We start from the raw sequence: 22,063 nt of genomic DNA, 5'->3' as shown, positions 1-22,063 counted from the left end.
CTTGATCACTCTCTTCATGTAAACTAAAACAGGTGATCACTCTCTTCATACGTAAACTAAAACAGGTGATCACTCTCTTCATATGTAAACTAAAACAGGTGATCACTCTCTTCCTACGTAAACTAAAACAGGTGATCACTCTCTTCATATGTAAACTCAAACAGGTGATCACTCTCTTCATATGTAAACTAAAACAGGTGATCACTCTCTTCATATGTAAACTAAAACAGGTGATCACTCTCTTCATATGTAAACTAAAACAGGTGATCACTCTCTTCATACGTAAACAAACAGGTGATCACTCTCTTCATATGTAAACTAAAACAGGTGATCACTCTCTTCCTACGTAAACTAAAACAGGTGATCACTCTCTTCATATGTAAACTCAAACAGGTGATCACTCTCTTCATATGTAAACTCAAACAGATGAGACAAATGGAGCAGACTAGAGTGTATATAATTGCATAAATATCTTAGTTTTGATAATACCATATAAATCAATTTCTCTCTCAGGCAAAGGCAGAGTACCTGTCAATCATCCTGGACCTGGACAAGGGGCCTCCGGAGAAGCAGTGTGATAGACTACAGTACGACCACAGCCAATGGGAGTTCCCAGAGACCGCCTCGAACTGGGTATACCTTTACACCATTGGTTACTGACCCAGTACACTGTGTAGTGATTGGTTACAGACATTCTAGGAACTCTCTGTGTATAAACTTCGGAAAGAGGAGATGATTACAGTTTTCTCAGTCACTTTGGTGCATTTCTTAGATCAAAAGTGCAATTCTTGATACTACTTGTACAAATTCCAAATCATCTAGTCACTTGTGCACATTATTAAAGCAATTTCTTATTCCTTTGAACAAATTGCAATTGATAATAAAGTGTCAGCTTTTTTCCACATTATCAATTCCTCATGTCATGTTGATCAAAATATAGTAGATGGTTCTCCATTGAATATTCTTACCCCTCAAAACATCTAGGCATTAGTTGCATAAGCCGTTACATGCAAAATTGTTGAACTATTTGTCATAAACTGTCAAGCATAGTTTTACACATTTCTATTAGACCTTTTGTACAAAAACGTGAATTTGACCCTCACTCATGAAGGAATGTAAAGTGTTAGTTCAACCAACAATCAACCAGTTGTCTAAATTGCTCAAAGGTGCATCTCATGAAGAATCAATTGGCAAGCATATATAGACAGACCACAACACAGAGTCGCAATTTTCCAATAATGGATGGACCAGGAAACAAACAGGGTCAACAGCCAAGAGGAGGAAGAAGAGGAGCAAGGATGCGTGGTGGAAGGCAAAACAGAGGAAGAAGAGGACATAGGCACATATCTGATGACATAAGGGCCACTATTGTAGACCATGTTGTCAATCATGGCCTTACAATGGCTGAGGCGGGTCGAAGGGTGCAGCCGAATATTGGGAGATCAACCGTGTCCTCAATAGTTCAAACGTTTCGAAGAGAGAACAGGCATGTCCACCAATGTACAGTGCGCTGTTACTGTATATAAGCAGTATACTGTATACTTCCTACAATGCTTCATATTACAGTAGTCCACTTGTATTTCACAGCATACAGAAATATACTCTATACAGATACATACTGCACCTTACATGCACCCACCTGTATGTTTTACAGTAAAATGTGTGTTCGCATAGTTTTTGTCTATGTGAAAGTGTGCGATGCATCACTGCATGTTCCAATAGGACTGACAGCAAGATGACCTGAAACCGGTGGCAGAGGATGCCGCCGCCAAATACAAAGGACCATTATAGAAGACAACGATGTCTTTGAAAACATCCATACGGTTAGCAGCTCAACCATCTACAGGGTGCTGCATAGAAACCAGATGAGTATGAAACAGCTGTACCGTGTACCATTCCAAAGGAATGAGGACAGAGTTAAGGAGCTACGGTACCAGTATGTACAGGTAAAACATATATCTATGTAACTACTTTACAGCAACATTTTATAGTGATACATAGTAACAGTAAGCATAAACTGCACACTTCCATTGCTGTGGAAGGAACATGCAATATATGTACATTTTGTCACTCTTCCTTACCAAAACAAATTCAACTGTGTGTTCTGGGATATAGCGTATAATGGAGTTGGAATCAAGTGAACCCTCTCACAACTTTGTATACGTGGATGAGGCTGGCTTCAACCTGACCAAATGCAGAAGGCGGTGTCGGAATATCATCGGTCACAGAGCTACTGTGGATTTGCCAGGCCAACGGGGAGGAAATATCACCATGTGTGCTGCTATGGTGTCCTAACCCATATCCCCCTTATAGGGCCATACAACACCCAGCATCTACTCAAATTTTTAGAGACTCTCTACAGGGCTCTCATCCCTGATGATGAGAGGGGTCTGTTTAGAGAGGATTTGCCAAAGTATGGGGTCATTTGTGATAATGTGAGTTTCCATTGATCAAACATCATAAGGCAATGGTTTGTAACCCACCCGAGGATGCTCATAGAATTCCTCCCACCTTATTCACCATTCCTTAACCCAATTGAGGAGTTATTTTCAGCATGGAGGTGGAAGGTGTACGATCGTCAGCCACACACACAGATGACCCTGCTGACTGCAATGGATGCAGCATGTGAGGACATCACAGTAGACGCCTGCAGAGGATGGATAAGGCATTCCAAAAGATTCTTTCCACATTGCATTGGAAGGGAAAAATATCCTGTGTGATGTGGATGAGAATATGTGGGCCGACAGACAGGAACGTCTGGATGTGTAGAGACAACACAACAGTGCTGCGGGCAAAGTTGTGCCTTAGGGGTGGTTTCCTGTGTTTCTTTCTAATTTAGTTGTTTTTCCTTTGTGCCCCTTGGGTTGTCCAGTCTTTTTCAATCAATAACCCACATACATAAAATATGTAAATGGTACTGTTGAAATTTATATATGCCATAGAAGTGCAGCCTTGTGCATTTTCAATACAGTAACTGTCATCCGAACTGTAGCCTAAGTTTACATCAGGTAATACTGTCAAAGTACACAGTTACATTGACAACATGCCTAAACATTTTGACGACCTTGTTCGTGAACAATGACTCAATGACTTATCATTCTGATGACACTGACATGATCATTGGCATGAATATTTACTTTTGAGAGACGTACTAAGGATTTTTAGTGACTGACTAGCTTTAGAAACATATCTATTGTATATTGCAGTTTGTACAAATTGTTCTGAGAAATGCACTTATTAATTTGTACATGTTAGGAATGATGTGAAAAATGCACCAACGCAACTGAGAAAAACTGTAAGATTGAAGATAGATAAGATCACTTTCTCATCTGCCTCAGATTTGACTAGGAGTGTCCCATGTAATCAGCATTATCTGTGTTGTGCCAGGGTGGGAGCTGTGTTTACTGTAACTAATCAGGTCTGGCTTGGGTGTGATCTGAGTTTGACTCATTGGGCTTGTTGGATATACAGATAATGTAGTTTTAATAAAGTCTTGTTGAATTTCAACTTAACTTTATAACATCTAGGTGGTTCCCACCTAAAGCCTTCTGAACTTTCTCATGACCGTAAAGATTTAACAAAACATTGACTCTGACAGACTGCCACCGCCCAGTATTAAACCACGACACACTTTTAGGTTCCAACCCACCATTTGAGAAACAAATAGCTAAGGAGATTGTGTTCTGATTCTGTCTCTGTGTCCTTCCAGAGGAACCTCTGGACCATGAGGCCTTTGGGAAGGTCATGCAGGTGTCTGCCTTTGGCATCTATAACTCTACAGGCTGCAGAACTGTGGCTGTCAAGATGCTCAAAGGTACCTGTTTCCTTATGTTCATAAAGGTACCTGCTTCCTTATGCTCATAAAGGTACCTGCTTCCTTATGCTCATAAAGGTACATGCTTCATTATGTTCATAAAGGTACCTGCTTCCTTTTGTTCATAAAGGTACCTGCTTCCTTTTGTTCATAAAGGTACCTGTTTCCTTTTGTTCATAAAGGTACCTGCTTCCTTTTGTTCATAAAGGTACCTGCTTCCTTTTGTTCATAAAGGTACCTGATTCCTTATGTTGTTCATTAAGGTACCTGATTCCTTATGTTGTTCATTAAGGTACCTGATTCCTTATGTTGTTCGTTAAGGTACCTGCTTCCTTATGTTCATAAAGGTACATGCTTCCTTATATTCATTAAAGGTACATGCTTCCTTATGTTCATAAAGGTACCTGCTTCCTTGTGTTCATAAAGGTACCTGCTTCCTTATGCTCATAAAGGTACATGCTTCCTTATGTTCATAAAGGTACATGCTTCCTTTTGTTCATAAAGGTACATGCTTCCTTTTGTTCATAAAGGTACATGCTTCCTTTTGTTCATAAAGGTACCTGCTTCCTTTTGTTCATAAAGGTACCTGCTTCCTTTTGTTCATAAAGGTACCTGCTTCCTTTTGTTCATAAAGGTACCTGCTTCCTTATGCTCATAAAGGTACATGCTTCCTTATGTTCATAAAGGTACATGCTTCCTTTTGTTCATAAAGGTACATGATTCCTTTTTGTTCATTAAGGTACATGATTCCTTTTGTTCATAAAGGTACCTGCTTCCTTATGTTCATAAAGGTACATGCTTCCTTTTGTTCATAAAGGTACCTGCTTCCTTTTGTTCATAAAGGTACCTGCTTCCTTTTGTTCATAAAGGTACCTGCTTCCTTTTGTTCATAAAGGTACCTGATTCCTTATGTTGTTCATTAAGGTACCTGATTCCTTATGTTGTTCATTAAGGTACCTGATTCCTTATGTTGTTCGTTAAGGTACCTGCTTCCTTATGTTCATAAAGGTACATGCTTCCTTATGTTCATTAAAGGTACATGCTTCCTTATGTTCATAAAGGTACCTGCTTCCTTATGTTCATAAAGGTACCTGCTTCCTTATGTTCATAAAGGTACCTGCTTCTTATGTTCAATATTAAAGGTGCATGCATCCTTATGTTCATTATACCTCAGTCATGATATCTAAGAACAAATGAGGACCGTTCAGAATAGAGTAGAGTAATACAAAAGTGAATAGAATATAACATGACTGTACTTTACTACCATAATGACTGAGACATGTGCTGTATTTATAATGTGTTGTTCTGACTGCTGTCCACCAGAGGGGGCTACTCACAGTGAGCACAAGGCTCTGCTGAATGTGGTCAAGCTGCTGTGAGCCTGCACCAAGGCCCAGCCACCCGAACCATGGATTGTTGCTATTGGCCCTTTTCCATCACTCAGACGTGGGCAGTATAGGAGCAACATGGTAAAAACTGTAAGACGGGCCAATAGCTTCTGCCCCCAGGCTTCTGAACTGCCACCACTAGTCAACTACCTGCCCCCCACTGCTCCCCATATGGACACCCCCCCCCCCCTCCCCAACAGACATTTACCCTGCCCCCACCCCAATGGGCATTTATTGTTGCCACATATTGTTATTTCTATTTTTATCGTTATCTATTTGTATAATTTGTATTATTTTATTTCACTTTCCCCTGCATGTTGGTGCTCAAGAGTGTCACTGTACCCTGTAACTACATCTGCAACCCTGTACATGTGACTATTAAACTCTCTAATTGAATCTAATAATCTAGAGGTCTGTAAGAAAAGGCTGTGAGTATCCGTCTGGCTGCCTGTCTGTCTAAACACACTGTTGAGCAGGAACACATCTCTCTTGCTTTTCAGGTAGGTGGAGAGGTTTCCGTGCCTACAGTACTCCACTATGGCCATCAGAGGCCCTGCCTTGGGGGTCCCTGATGATCTTCCTGGCCTTCCTGCGACACCTGGTGTTGTAGGTGTCCTGGAGGGCAAGCAGTGTGCACCTAATGGTGTCCTGGAGGGCAAGCAGTGTGCACCTAATGGTGTCCTGGAGGGCAAGCAGTGTGCACCTAATGGTGTCCTGGAGGGCAAGCAGTGTGCACCTAATGGTGTCCTGGAGGGCAAGCAGTGTGCACCTAATGGTGTCCTGGAGGGCAAGCAGTGTGCACCTAATGGTGTCCTGGAGGGCAAGCAGTGTGCACCTAATGGTGTCCTGGAGGGCAAGCAGTGTGCACCTAATGGTGTCCTGGAGGGCAAGCAGTGTGCACCTAATGGTGTCCTGGAGGGCAAGCAGTGTGCACCTAATTGTGCGTTGGGCTGAGCGTACCACTGTCTGTAGTGCCTTGCGGTCCGGGGTGCTGGAGTTGTCGTACCAGGATGTGATGCAGCCCGGCAGTATCCCCTCGGGGACAGGCTGAATTTCAACAGCATTCTGAGGTTGAACAGTCGCTGTCGAGCCATCTTCACGGCGGTGTCTGTGTGGTTTGACCATCTGAGCTCCTCAGAGATGTGTACTCCGATTCTGTTTTTGACCGTCTCCACGGTGGCCCCATTGATGAGGTTCAGGGCGTGTCCAGCCTGGTTCCTCCTGAAGTCCACAATCAGCTCCTTTGTTTTGCTGACATTGAGGGAGAGATTGTTTACCTGACACCACACCATCATAGTGCCTACCTCCTCCGTGTAGGCCGTCTCGTCGTTGTTGGTAATCAGCCCTAATACTGTCGTGTCGTTTAGCGAATTTGATGATGTAGTTGGAACTGTGTGAGGCTACGCTATCGTAGGTATACAGGGAGTATAGGCAGGAACTGCGGATGCACCCTTGTGGGGCCCCTGTGTTGAGAATCAATGTCGAGGAGGTAATGTTATCAGTGTGGAGGAGGTAATGTTGCCTACCTTCATCACCATCAGGAAGTCCAGGACTCAGTTGCACAGGGCTTTGGGTAAATCAGTATTTCCCCTATGATTTTTTTCAGCAGTGGTGGAAAGGGTAATTAAATTGCTACTAGTGTTAGCGCAATGACATGCTAGCAGTGCCATAGACTTCCAGTCATTGAACCAAAGTAGGCAACAATTTTGCATGAATATAGGGGAAACACTTGGAAACACAGGTCTCCATTGATAAGACATCCTGTCTACACTGAGTACACCAAAAATTAGGAACACCTTCCTAATATTGAGTTGCGCCTCCCCCCTCCCCACCCCCACCCTTTTGCCCTCAGAACAGGCTCAAATGATTGGGGCCTGGCCCGAACAGGGTGTCAAATACGCTCCACAGGGATGCTGGCCGTTGTTGTTTCCAATGCTTCCCAAAGTTGTGTCAAATTAGCTGAATGGCCTTTGGGTGGTGGACCTTTCTTGATACACACGGGAAACTGTTGAGTGTGAAAAACCATCAGCATTGCAGTGCTTGACACAAACCGGTACGCCTGGCACCTACTATCAAATCAAATCAAATGTTATTTGTCACATACACATGGTTCGCAGATGTTAATGCGAGTGTAGTGAAATGCTTGTGCTTCTAGTTCCGAAAAGGCAGTAATAACCAACGAGTAATTTAACCTAACAATTTCACAACAACTACCTTATACACACAAGTGTAAAGGGATGAAGAATATGTACATAAAGATATATGAATGAGTGATGGTACAGAACGGCATAGGCAAGATGCAGTAGATGGTAAAGAGTACAGTATATACATATGAGATGAGTAATGTAGGGTATGTAAACATTATATTAAGTGGCATTGTTTAAAGTGACAAGTGATACATTTTTTACATCAATTTTTCCAATATTAAAGTGGCTGGAGTTGAGTCAGTATGTTGGCAGCAGCCACTCAATGTTAGTGGTGGCTGTTTAACAGTCTGATGGCCTTGAGATAGAAGCTGTTTTTCAGTCTCTCGGCCCCTGCTTTGATGCACCTGAACTGACCTCGCCTTCTGGATGATAGCGGGGTGACCAGGCAGTGGCTCAGGTGGTTGTTGTCCTTGATGATCTTTATGGCCTTCCTGTAACATCGGGTGGTGTAGGTGTCCTGGAGGGCAGGTAGTTTGCCCTCAGTGATGCATTGTGCAGACCTCACTACCCTCTGGAGAGCCTTACGGTTGTGGGCGGAGCAGTTGCCGTACCAGGGGTTGATACAGCCCGACAGGATGCTCTCGATTGTGCATTTGTAAAAGTTTGTGAGTGCTTTTGGTGACAAGCCAAATTTCTTCAGCCTCCTGAGGTTGAAGAGGCGCTGCTGCTCCTTCTTCTCCACACTGTCTGTGTGGGTGAACCATTTCAGTTTGTCCGTAATGTGTACGCCGAGGAACATAAAACTTTGTCTAATCCGAAGGTGAGTGATCGATGTCCTGATATCCAAAAGCTCTTTGTCTAATCCGAAGGTGAGTGATCGATGTCCTGATATCCAAAAGCTCTTTGTCTAATCCGAAGGTGAGTGATCGATGTCCTGATATCCAAAAGCTCTTTGTCTAATCCGAAGGTGAGTGATCGATGTCCTGATATCCAAAAGCTCTTTGTCTAATCCGAAGGTGAGTGATCGATGTCCTGATATCCAAAAGCTCTTTGTCTAATCCGAAGGTGAGTGATCGATGTCCTGATATCCAAAAGCTCTTTGTCTAATCCGAAGGTGAGTGATCGATGTCCTGATATCCAAAAGCTCTTTGTCTAATCCGAAGGTGAGTGATCGATGTCCTGATATCCAAAAGCTCTTTGTCTAATCCGAAGGTGAGTGATTGATGTCCTGATATCCAGAAGCTCTTTGTCTAATCCGAAGGTGAGTGATCGATGTCCTGATATCCAAAAGCTCTTTGTCTAATCCGAAGGTGAGTGATCGATATCCTGATATCCAAAAGCTCTTTGTCTAATCCGAAGGTGAGTGATCGATGTCCTGAAATCTAAAAGCTCTTTGTCTAATCCGAAGGTGAGTGATCGATATCCTGATATCCAAAAGCTCTTTGTCTAATCCGAAGGTGAGTGATCGATATCCTGATATCCAAAAGCTCTTTGTCTAATCCGAAGGTGAGTGATCGATGTCCTGATATCCAGAAGCTCTTTTTTTGCTATAAGATACGGTTGCTACTCATTATGTGCAAAATTGGTTACAAATAAATCCACTTCCGGCACCATTCTTTAACCTTTCTCCTCCCCTTCATGTACACTGATTGAAGTGGATTTAACAAGTGATATCAATAAGGGGTCATAGCTTTCAGCTGGATTCACCTGGTCAGTTTGTAATGGAAAGAGCAGGTGTTCCTTGTGTTTTGTACACTCAGTGTACAACAGTGCCTCTTCAACCTCAAGAGGCTGAGGAAATTTGTCTTGGCACCTAAAACCCTCACAAACTTTTACAGATGCACAATTTAGAGCATCCTATCGGTCTGTATCACAGCCTGGTAAGGCAACGGCACCGCCCACAACTGCAGGGCTCTCCAGAGGGTGGTGCGGTCTGCCCAACGCATCACCGGGGTAAACTACCTGCCCTCCAGGACACCTACAGCACCCGATGTCACAGGAAGGCCTAAAAGATCAAGGACAACAACCACCCGAGCCACTGCCTGTTCACCCCGCTATCATCCATTAGGCAAGGTCAGTACAGGTGCATCAAAGTTGGGACCGAGAGACTGAAAAACAGCTTCTATCTCAAGGCCATCAGACTGTTAAATAGCCACCACTAGGCAGCTTCTACCAAGTTATGTAGCCCTGCACCTTAGATGCTGCTGCACTATATACATAGACTTGAAATCACTGGCCACTTAGTAATGGAACACCAGTCACTTCAATAATGTTTATGTATTTTTGCTTTGCTCATCTCATATGTATATACTGTATTCTATTTTACTGTATTTTAGTCTATGCCACTCTGACATTGCTCATCCTAATATTTATATATTCCCTTATTCCATTATTTGACTTTTAGGTTCTATTTATTGCCAGTATTGTTGTGAATTGTTAGATGCTACTGCACTGTTGGAGCTGGAAACACAAGCATTTCGCTACACCCGCGATAACATCTGCTAAACATGTGTATGTGACAAATAAAATTTGATTTGTATTTTTATTTATGTGGTCCTTTTATATCATGGAGGGAGCAGGTGTTCTTAATGTTTTGAATACTCAGTGACTATGTCTATGCTGTGAAGTGCATCAAGAAGGTGTCAGTGTCACACTAACAGACCTATCTCACAGCCAACTCTTATTTCCTCTTATGGATCTACAAAATTAACCTCAAGCACGCAAACACATAGACTCACTTCTGCAATCAATTTATGTTCTGTGGTATTATCTGTAATAAGAGCAAGAGTGACATTATCCTCAAATCTGTAGTTCTGAGTATCTAGTTCTCTATGATTCATGTAAACACTCACAGTGCGTGTTTTTAGAATCAGCTCAGTTCCATATCTGTACACACTGAACTCCAGTTTACACCACTAAACACACTATGCTTGATTTACATTTGGTTGAGTTGTCAACTGATGTGAATTCATCATGAAATCAACAACAAAATATCACCATGTCATTGGATTTGGGTTAAACATTGGGAGAAAAAACAACAAATGCTGACTTTTTACAAATCCAATCAGTTTTCCACGTTGATTCAACGTCATCACATAGATTTCTGGGGTTGAAATGACGTGGGATAGCACTGCATTAAAACCTTAAGTCAACTATCACTCTATATTGACTACTAGCACTACCAAAACACACTAATCACAACTCGCTCGCTCACTCACTCACTGACTCACCTATATCCATCCTGCCCTGCCTATCTAAGGTCTTCGAAAGCCAAGTCAACAAACATTTACATTACATTTACATTTAAGTCATTTAGCAGACGCTCTTATCCAGAGCGACTTACATCTCGAATCCCACCGTGCCTTCTCCGCTGTGCAATCTGGTTTCCGAGCCGGTCACGGGTGCACCTCAGCTACACTCAAGGTTCTAAACGATATCATAACCGCCATCGATAAAAGACAGTACTGTCTTCATCGACCTCGCCAAGGCTTTCGACTCTGTCAATCACCATATTCTTATCGGCAGACTCAATAGCCTCGGTGTTTCGGATGACTGCCTTGCCTGGTTCACCAATTACTTTGCAGACAGAGTTCAGTGTGTCAAATCGGAGGGCATGCTGTCCGGTCCTCTGGCAGTCTCTATGGGGGTGCCACAGGGTTCAATTCTCGGGCCGACTCTTTTCTCTGTATATATCAATGATGTTGCTCTTGCTGCGGGCGATTCCCTGATCCACCTCTACGCAGACGACACCATTCTATTTACTTTTGGCCCGTCATTGGACACTGTGCTATCTAACCTCCAAACGAGCTTCAATGCCATACAGCACTCCTTCCGTGGCCTCCAACTGCTCTTAAACGCGAGTAAAACCAAATGCATGCTTTTCAACCGATCGCTGCCTGCACCCGCATGCCCGACTAGCATCACCACCCTGGATGGTTCCGACCTTGAATATGTGGACATCTATAAGTACCTAGGTGTCTGGCTAAACTGCAAACTTTCCCTCCGGACTCACATCAAACATCTTCAATCGAAAATCAAATCAAGAGTTGGCTTTCTATTCCGCAACAAAGCCTCCTTCACTCACGCCGCCAAGCTTACCCTAGTAAAACTGACTATCCTACCGATCCTCGACTTCGGCGATGTCATCTACAAAATGGCTTCCAACACTCTACTCAGCAAACTGGATGCAGTCTATCACAGTGCCATCCGTTTTGTCACTAAAGCACCTTATACCACCCACCACTGCGACTTGTATGCTCTAGTCGGCTGGCCCTCACTAACATATTCGTCGCCAGACCCACTGGCTCCAGGTCATCTACAAGTCCATGCTAAGAAAAGCTCCGCCTTATCTCAGTTCACTGGTCACGATGGCAACACCCATCCGTAGCACGCGCTCCAGCAGGTGTATCTCACTGATCATCCCTAAAGCCAACACCTCATTTGGCCGCCTTTCGTTCCAGTACTCTGCTGCCTGTGACTGGAACGAACTGCAAAAATCGCTGAAGTTGGAGACTTTTATCTCCCTCACCAACTTCAAACATCAGCTATCCGAGCAGCTAACCAATCGCTGCAGCTGTACATAGTCTATTGGTAAATAGCCCACCCATTTTCACCTACCTCATTCCCATACTGTTTTTATACTGTCTTTTATTTATTTACTTTTCTGCTCTTTTGCACACCAATATCGCTACCTGTACATGACCATCTGATCATTTATCACTCCAGTGTTAATCTGCAAAATTGTATTTTTCGCCTACCTCCTCATGCCTTTTGCACACATTGTATATAGACTGCCCATTTTTTTTTCTACTGTGTTATTGACTTGTTAATTGTTTACTCCATGTGTAACTCTGTGTTGTCTGTTCACACTGCTATGCTTTATTTTGGCCAGGTCGCAGTTGCAAATGAGAACTTGTTCTCAACTAGCCTACCTGGTTAAATAAAGGTGAAATAAAAAATAAATAAAAACTCACTCACTCACTCACAGGTGTGTACAGCAGTGAAAGCAGCACCATCTCAGGGTTCAAGGAGCAGAGAGAGAGTATAGAGGAGGGGGGTAAGAGAGAGACGAGCTAAAAAGTTTATCTACACATCATTTGATCTCTCTCTTTCTCTCTCTCTCTCCAGGTGTCTCCAAGTGTCCTCTTCCCCCGGAGAATCTCATGTCCTACAGTCTCCAGGTGTCTCCAAGTGTCCTCTTCTTCTGGAGAATCTCATGTCCTACAGTCTCCAGGTGTCTCCAAGTGTCCTCTGTTACTGGAGAATCTCATGTCCTACAGTCTCCAGGTGTCTCCAAGTGTCCTCTTCCCCTGGAGAATCTCATGTCCTACAGTCTCCAGGTGTCTCCAAGTGTCCTCTTCCCCTGGAGAATCTCATGTCCTACAGTCTCCAGGTGTCTCCAAGTGTCCTCTTCTCCTGGAGAATCTCATGTCCTACAATCTCCAGGTGTCTCCAAGTGTCCTCTTCTCCTGGAGAATCTCATGTCCTACAGTCTCCAGGTGTCTCCAAGTGTCCTCTGTTACTGGAGAATCTCATGTCCTACAGTCTCCAGGTGTCTCCAAGTGTCCTCTTCCCCTGGAGAATCTCATGTCCTACAGTCTCCAGGTGTCTCCAAGTGTCCTCTTCCCCTGGAGAATCTCATGTCCTACAGTCTCCAGGTGTCTCCAAGTGTCCTCTTCTCCTGGAGAATCTCATGTCCTACAGTCTCCAGGTGTCTCCAAGTGTCCTCTTCCCCCGGAGAATCTCATGTCCTACAGTCTCCAGGTGTCTCCAAGTGTCCTCTTCCCCTGGAGAATCTCATGTCCTACAGTTTCCAGGTGGCTCGAGGTTCCTCACCTCATAGAGAGACTTGGCTTGAGTATAACTGGTGTGTGTTTGTCTGTAGTTACAGCACCATGCTGGGAGGCTAACCCCTCAGCCCATCCCACCTTTACTGGCTTACTGGAATCACTGGGAGATCTGCTGGAGGCACGGGCTCAACAGGTAACAAACACATGAATGCACACACCCAGCTGTTTGTGTGTGATAAGGATGGGAAGGACTACATTTCAGTGTACACACAGACTCACAAGTCTGGGCTAAGACAGTAGGTAGTCCAATGGGTTGTAGTTGGTCATGTTTTCATAGTGTGGTTTGTCTGTTCACGCTACATGAACACCAGGAGCACAGCAACACTCAGGACCTTTGAGGAGCTGCCATGAAAGAGCCTGCCTGGCCCTGACGTGAGGACAAACACACCTGCCTGACCACTCCCTCTAACTACTCTATCAGTCCTTTACCCTCCCTCTAACTACTCTATCAGTTCTTTACACTCCCTCTAACTACTCTATCAGTTCTTTACACTCCCTCTAACTACTCTATCAGTCCTTTACCCTCCCTCTAACTACTCTATCAGTCCTTTACACTCCCTCTAACTACTCTATCAGTTCTTTACCCTCCCTCTAACTACTCTATCAGTCCTTTACACTCCCTCTAACTACTCTATCAGTTCTTTACACTCCCTCTAACTACTCTATCAGTCCTTTACCCTCCCTCTAACTACTCTATCAGTCCTTTACCCTCCCTCTAACTACTCTATCAGTCCTTTACACTCCCTCTAACTACTCTATCAGTCCTTTACCCTCCCTCTAACTACTCTATCAGTCATTTACCCTCCCTCTAACTACTGCATCAGTCCTTTACCATCCCTCTAACTACTCTATCAGTTCTTTACCCTCCCTCTAACTACTCTATCAGTCCTTTACCCTCCCTCTAACTACTCTATCAGTCCTTTACCCTCCCTCTAACTACTGTATCAGTCCTTTACCATCCCTCTAACTAGTCTATCAGTTCTTTACCCTCCCTCTAACTACTCTATCAGTCCTTTACCATCCCTCTAACTACTCTATCAGTCCTTTACCCTCCCTCTAACTACTCTATCAGTCCTTTACCCTCCCTCTAACTACTCTATCAGTTCTTTACCCTCCCTCTAACTACTCTATCAGTTCTTTACCCTCCCTCTAACTACTCTATCAGTTCTTTACCCTCCCTCTAACTACTCTATCAGTCCTTTACCCTCCCTCTAACTACTCTATCAGTTCTTTACCCTCCCTCTAACTACTCTATCAGTTCTTTACCCTCCCTCTAACTACTCTATCAGTCCTTTACCCTCCCTCTAACTACTCTATCAGTCCTTTACCCTCTCTCTATCTACTCTATCAGTCCTTTGCCATCTCTCTAACTACTCTATCACTCCTTTACCCCTCCCTCTATCTACTCTCACTCCTTTACCCCTCTCTCTATCAGTCCTTTACCCCTCTCTCTAACTACTCTATCAGTCCTTTACCCCTCTCTCTAACTACTCTATCAGTCCTTTACCCCTCCCTCTAACTACTCCATCAGTCCTTTACCCCTCCCTCTAACTACTCCATCAGTCCTTTACCATCCCTCTAACTACTTTATCAGTCCTTTACCCCTCCCTCTAACTACTCTATCAGTCCTTTACCCCTCCCTCTAACTACTCCATCAGTCCTTTACCCCTCCCTCTAACTACTCCATCAGTCCTTTACCCCTCCCTCTAACTACTCCATCAGTTCTTTACCATCACTCTAACTACTCTCACTCCTTTACCCCTCTCTCTAACTACTCTCACTCCTTTACCCCTCTCTCTAACTACTCTATCTACTCTATCACTCCTTTACCCTGCCACTTACCTCACCATCATTCCCTTTTCCCTGTCTATATCACTCCATCATTCCCTGATGATGACCATGATGTTCCTACACACTTGTATACTGGAATAATTTAATAATTGGAAACTATGGATTAGTGTTTTAGCTATTTATGTACAATATGTTAACCTCATGAGATTATGTCAAGGAAGGCTGCAGAAAAATATAGGCTCAATTGTGGTCAATGATCATGAAATCAATATATGTACAGTAGCAGTCAAACGTTTGGACACCCCCATCTCATTCAAAGGTTTTCCTTTATTTTGACTATTTTGTACATTGTAGAATAATAGTGAAGACATCAAACCGATGAAATAACACATATGGAATTATGTTGTAACCCAAAAGTGTTAAACAAATCAAAATATATTTTATATAAATAGCCACTCTTTGCACACTCTTGGCATTCTCTCAACCAGCTTCATGAGGTAGTCATCTGGAACGCATTTAAATTAACAGGTGTGCCTTGTTAAAAGTTTATTTGTGGAATTAATTTTTGTTAATCCATTTCATCCAATCAGTTGTGTTGTGACAAGGTAGTGGTGGTATACAGAATATAACCCTATTTGGTAAAAGACCAAGTCCATATTATGGCAAGAACAGCTCGAAACAAGCAAAGAAAAATTACAGTCCATCATTACTTTAAGACATGAAGGTCAGTCAATCCGGAAAAAAGTTTCTTCAGGTGCATTCGCAAAACCCATCCAGCGCTATGATGAAACTGGCTCTCATGAGGACCACCACAGGAAAGGAAGACCCAGAGTTACCTCTGCTGCAGAGGATAAGTTCACTAGAGCTACCAGCCTCAGAAATTGCAGCCCAAATAAATGCTTCACAGTTCAAGTAACAGACACATCTCAACATCAACTGTTCAGAGACTGGGTGAATCAGGCCTTTGTGGTTGAATTGCTGCAAAGAAACCACTACTAAAGGAAACCAATAAGAAGAAGAGACTAGCTTGGGCAAAGAAACACAAGCAATGGACATTAGACCGGTGGAAATCTGTTTGGTCCGAGTCCAAATTTGAGATTTTTGGTTCCAACCGCAGTGTCTTTGTGAGACACAGACTAGATGAACAGATGATCTCTGCATGTGTGGTTCCCACCGTGAAGCACGGAGGAGGAGGTGTGATTGTTTGGGGGTGGTTTGCTGGCGACACCATCGCTGATTTATTTAGAAATCAAGACACACAACCAGCATGGCTACCACAGCATTCTGCAGTGATACAACATCCCATCTGTTTGGGCTGTTTTTCAACAGGACAATGACGAAAACACACCTCCAGGCTGTGTAAGGGCTATTTGACCAAGAAGGAGAGTGATGAAGTGCTGCATCAGATGACCTGTCTGGGTTGGCGCCCAACCCCTTGGGTTGTGCCATGGCGGAGATCTTTGTGGGCTATACTCAGCCTTGTCTCAGGATGGTAAGTTGGTGGTTGAAGATGTCCCTTTAGTGGTGTGGGGGCTGTGCTTTGGCAAAGTGGGTAGGGTTATATCCTTCCTGTTTGGCCCTGTCCGGAGGTGTTCTCCGATGGGGCCACAGCGTCTCCTGACCCCTCCTGTCTCAGCCTCCAGTATTTATGCTGCAGTAGTTTGTGTCGGGGGGCTAGGGTCAGTTTGTTATATCTGGAGTACTTCTCCTGTCCGATTCGGTGTCCAGTGTGAATCTAAGGGTGTGTTCTCTAATTCTCTCCTTCTTTCTTTCTCTCTCTTGGAGGACCTGAGCCCTAGGACAATGCCCCAGGACTACCTGACATGATGACTCCTTGCTGTCCCCAGTCCACCTGGCAGTGCTGCTGCTCCAGTTTCAACTGACCTGAGCCCTAGGACCATGCCCCAGGACTACCTGACATGATGACTCCTTGCTGTCCCCAGTCCACCTGGCCGTGCTGCTGCTCCAGTTTCAACTGTTCTGCCTTATTATTATTTGACCATGCTGGTCATTTATGAAAATTTTAACATCTTGGCCATGTTCTGTTATAATCTCCACCCAGCACAGCCAGAAGAGGACTGGCCACCCCACATAGCCTGGTTCCTCTCTAGGTTTCTTCCTAGGTTTTGGCCTTTTTTAGGGAGTTTTTCCTAGCCACCGTGCTTCTACACCTGCATTGCTTGCTGTTTGGGATTTTTGGCTGGGTTTCTGTACAGCACTTTGAGATATCAGCTGATGTACAAAGGGCTATATAAATCAATTTGATTTGATTTGACCTGTCCTCCACAATCACACAAACTCAACCCCATTGAGATGGTTTGGGATGAGTTAGACTGCAGAGTGAAGGAAAAACAGCCAACAAGTTCTCAGCATATGTGGGAACTCCTTCAACACTGTTGGAAAAGCATTCCAGGTGAAGCTGGTCAAGAGAATACCAAGTGTGCAAAGTTGTCATATCAAGGAAAAGGGTGGCTACTTTGAATAATCTAAAATATTTTGATTTAACACTTTTTTGGGTTACTACATGATTCAATAATTACATAGTTTGAGATCTTCACTATTAAATCTACAATGTAGAAAATAGTAAAAAGAAAATAAACTCTTGAATGAGTAGGTGTCCAGACTTTGACTGGTGCTGAATGTCCAACCATTCCAATCTATGCAGAGCTATGGTGTAGAAGTTCTATAGAACATGCATGATAGTGCAAAGAACTCAGTGGCTAACTGACATGTGCATGTTTTCAAAACATTTCAAATGTTTAAGCAAAGAAGAGAGTTACCACACTTAGCAAACTGACTGACAACACAATCCTATTTTCTCACCAGCATGAACCTAGAAGACAAACACTATGTTTTGGTATTCTTTATTAAAATACTGCTGTACACACAAATATTACAACATTTTAGTCAAACACAAGAGGGGCATAAAACATACTAAGATGGTGATGGAGGTGTGTGTGGGGGAGAGAGGTGTGTGTGGGGGAGAGAGGTGTGTGGGGGAGAGAGGTGTGTGTGGGGAGAGAGGTGTGTGGGGGAGAGAGGTGTGTGGGGGAGAGAGATGTGTGTGGGAGAGAGGGGTATGTGTGGGGGAGAGAGGTGTGTGTGGGAGAGAGGCAGCAATAGTTAGTGATGCACGGGTTGACTCATAACCCGCAATCCCCATGGTTATATCCGCAGGGCAAGGGTTTTCGGGTCCTGAAATATTGTGTGGATGAAGGGTGGGTGGCAGGTGGAATAAAGTGAAGGGGGGGGGGGGTAATTTAAAAAATCTGTACCTGTTTAATTGTGTAACTCATATCTATAGGCTACATTGAGGTTTTTCTTTAATTAGAAAAATGAGTGTGTAAACCTAAGCTTCAGGGCCTAACTGCAGGCTCCGGGTGCCAACTAACCTAGCACAGAGGGCGCTATTTTATTTCCCAACAGTGCTGCAAAAGAATGACGAAAGTAGGCCGTTATAGTATCAACTGGACAGTGGCTACTTTGGTTTTCTAAACTTTATTTTGTGTAATAGTGTATTTATTTTCTAAGCCATAGAAAATAGTAAAAATAAATATATACACACACCCCCCACACACACACACCACACACACTTCATTAGATGTTTTATTTAATTCATATGCTGGTAGAGGCTATTAGCCCACAGGCAGTCGGCCTAAAATATATCCATTTATTGTTTCACATTGTGTTTTGCAAAAGGTGTCAATTTAGGCTATTGTTTCACATTTGTTTCAGCAAAACAACTGTTCTACTGTTCAATAGGCCAAAATATTCAAATTGATGAAATGTTGAAACATCATTGTTCAATAAATGTTCAAGAGAAAAAGGGAACAGAGCATTTTCTATATTAGCGGGTTAGGGTTGGATGTAGCCCTCAGATTTCCACTATCACATATAGTCGGGTTGTTGGGGGTGCGGGTGAACAAACAGCTGACCCGCGCATCACTGGAGTGTGTGTCATGATGGTGATATGATAAACGTTGACATGTGTGGATAGTGATGGCTGTGTGTTGGTATGGGTGTGTGGATAGTGATGGCTGTGTGTTGGTATGGTGTGTGGATAGTGATGGCTGTGTGTTGGTATGGGTGTGTGGATAGTGATGGCTGTGTGTTGGTATGGGTGTGTGGATAGTGATGGCTGTGTGATGGTATGGGTGTGTGGATAGTGATGGCTGTGTGATGGTATGGGTGTGAGGATAGTGATGGCTGTGTGATGGTATGGGTGTGAGGATAGTGATGGCTGTGTGATGGTATGGGTGTGAGGATAGTGATGGCTGTGTGTTGGTATGGGTGTAAGGATAGTGATGGCTGTGTGTTGGTATGGGTGTAAGGATAGTGATGGCTGTGTGTTGTATGGGTGTAAGGATAGTGATGGCTGTGTGTTGTATGGGTGTGTGGATAGTGATGGCTGTGTGTTGTATGGGTGTGTGGATAGTGATGGCTGTGTGATGGTATGGGTGTAAGGATAGTGATGGCTGTGTGTTGTATGGGTGTGTGGATAGTGATGGCTGTGTGTTGTATGGGTGTGTGGATAGTGATGGCTGTGTGTTGTATGGGTGTGTGGATAGTGATGGCTGTGTGATGGTATGGGTGTAAGGATAGTGATGGCTGTGTGTTGTATGGGTGTGTGGATAGTGATGGCTGTGTGTTGTATGGGTGTGTGGATAGTGATGGCTGTGTGTTGTATGGGTGTGTGGAAGAGATTGGTTTAAAGTTAGGGGTCTAAGCACCACATTCACCAAATATGCTTTCGGTCTTGATCATGTCACAGGAAACAGTCCATGATTCTAACATAGCCAACTCACAGCTCACCTCATGGAGTAGGTAGAAGATGCCCCTAACAACTGACATAGGGTCAGATATGTTGTCATCCCCCTAGTAGTTCAGGTAAGACTGGATGCTAGATCTGTGCTTAGGAGCATCCCCCCGCACTTAAGAGTCACGCCCACACCGATCTGACTGGATAAAGGGCGACCAATGACGGCCAAACACATTCAGTCATTGGGCCCCTACAGCTGTCCATTGTCCTGAGAGAATTCCAAACCATCCAGAGGGTCTATTCAATAGGGTTGAATGTTGCACATAGAACTGTGATGTATAGAATAGACCTTCTCATGTGACTAGAAGTCTTGGTATGATCTATATAATACATTTCTAAAACACTTTGAATGTTTCACCCTTCTGAATAGATCCTTGCTTCTGAGTGCAACAGCCACCACCCACCCCCCTTACCAATTCTCTATCCTTCTCCCTGATGTACACTCCTTCACTACCCATTATGAATTCAAAGGCATTGGATTGGTATAAGCATGGTTTGGGGTTTCCATCATCTCTCTTATGCCAATCCATTATTTTTAAAGCCATGAGAGGGTGTGAATGAGAGCACACTTCAGGGGGAAAAACCCAGGGGACCTCCGGAAGGGGTCAAAGGTGAAAGGTGACTCCTGGTCATCGCTGCTCGGTGTCCCCAGCATGTTGTGTCACATGATCTTAAAAAGGTCAAATAAAAAAAGACATTTTCTTAAAATGATTCAAAACCCCTTCCTATACAATCCACTTCGCCCCATTGCCCCGTTCCTTGCCCCCCCCCAAAAAAAAAATTGGTCCACAGAAAAACATTTGTGTTGAGGCAGAAAGAAAGACTGTCCCTTCCATGTCCCATCATGCATCACTGCACAACAGCAGAGTAAAGTGAGAAGAACCAGCAAGAAAGAATCATCACAAAAAGCATAACGTATTCTCAAATGAAGAGGGTCACCAGGGACCCTTCAGGAGAGGGAGAAAGACGGAGGGAGGGGCCCTTCAGGAGAGGGAGAAAGACGGAGGGAGGGGCCCTTCAGGAGAGGGAGAAAGACGGAGGGAGGGACCCTTCAGGAGAGGGAGAAAGACGGAGGGAGGGACCCTTCAGGAGAGGGAGAAAGACGGAGGGAGGGACCCTTCAGGAGAGGGAGAAAGACGGAGGGAGGGACCCTTCAGGAGAGGGAGAAAGACGGAGGGAGGGACCCTTCAGGAGAGGGAGAAAGACGGAGGGAGGGACCCTTCAGGAGAGGGAGAAAGACGGAGGGAGGGACCCTTCAGGAGAGGGAGAAAGACGGAGGGAGGGACCCTTCAGGAGAGGGAGAAAGACGGAGGGAGGGACCCTTCAGGAGAGGGAGAAAGACGGAGGGAGGGACCCTTCAGGAGAGGGAGAAAGACGGAGGGAGGGGCCCTTCAGGAGAGGGAGAGGCCCTTCAGGAGAGGGAGAAAGACGGAGGGAGGGACCCTTCAGGAGAGGGAGAAAGACGGAGGGAGGGGCCCTTCAGGAGAGGGAGAGGCCCTTCAGGAGAGGGAGAAAGACGGAGGGAGGGGCCCTTCAGGAGAGGGAGAGGCCCTTCAGGAGAGGGAGAAAGACGGAGGGAGGGACCCTTCAGGAGAGGGAGAAAGACGGAGGGAGGGACCCTTCAGGAGAGGGAGAAAGACGGAGGGAGGGACCCTTCAGGAGAGGGAGAAAGACGGAGGGAGGGACCCTTCAGGAGAGGGAGAAAGACGGAGGGAGGGACCCTTCAGGAGAGGGAGAAAGACGGAGGGAGGGGCCCTTCAGGAGAGGGAGAAAGACGGAGGGAGGGGCCCTTCAGGAGAGGGAGAAAGACGGAGGGAGGGACCCTTCAGGAGAGGGAGAAAAACGGAGGGAGGGGCCCTTCAGGAGAGGGAGAAAACGGAGGGAGGGGCCCTTCAGGAGAGGGAGAAAGACGGAGGGAGGGGCCCTTCAGGAGAGGGAGAAAGACGGAGGGAGGGATCCTTCAGGAGAGGGAGAAAGACTGAGGGAGGGGCCCTTCAGGAGAGGGAGAGGCCCTTCAGGAGAGGGAGAAAGACGGAGGGAGGGACCCTTCAGGAGAGGGAGAAAGACGGAGGGAGGGACCCTTCAGGAGAGGGAGAAAGACGGAGGGAGGGGCCCTTCAGGAGAGGGAGAGGCCCTTCAGGAGAGGGAGAAAGACGGAGGGAGGGACCCTTCAGGAGAGGGAGAAAGATGGAGGGAGGGACCCTTCAGGAGAGGGAGAAAGACGGAGGGAGGGACCCTTCAGGAGAGGGAGAAAG

Source organism: Oncorhynchus gorbuscha, linkage group LG12 (genome assembly GCF_021184085.1).
Source record: "Oncorhynchus gorbuscha isolate QuinsamMale2020 ecotype Even-year linkage group LG12, OgorEven_v1.0, whole genome shotgun sequence".
Taxonomy (NCBI): Eukaryota; Metazoa; Chordata; class Actinopteri; order Salmoniformes; family Salmonidae; genus Oncorhynchus; species Oncorhynchus gorbuscha.
The sequence above is the reverse complement of the archived record's forward strand: the minus strand, read 5'-3'. Positions refer to the sequence as shown.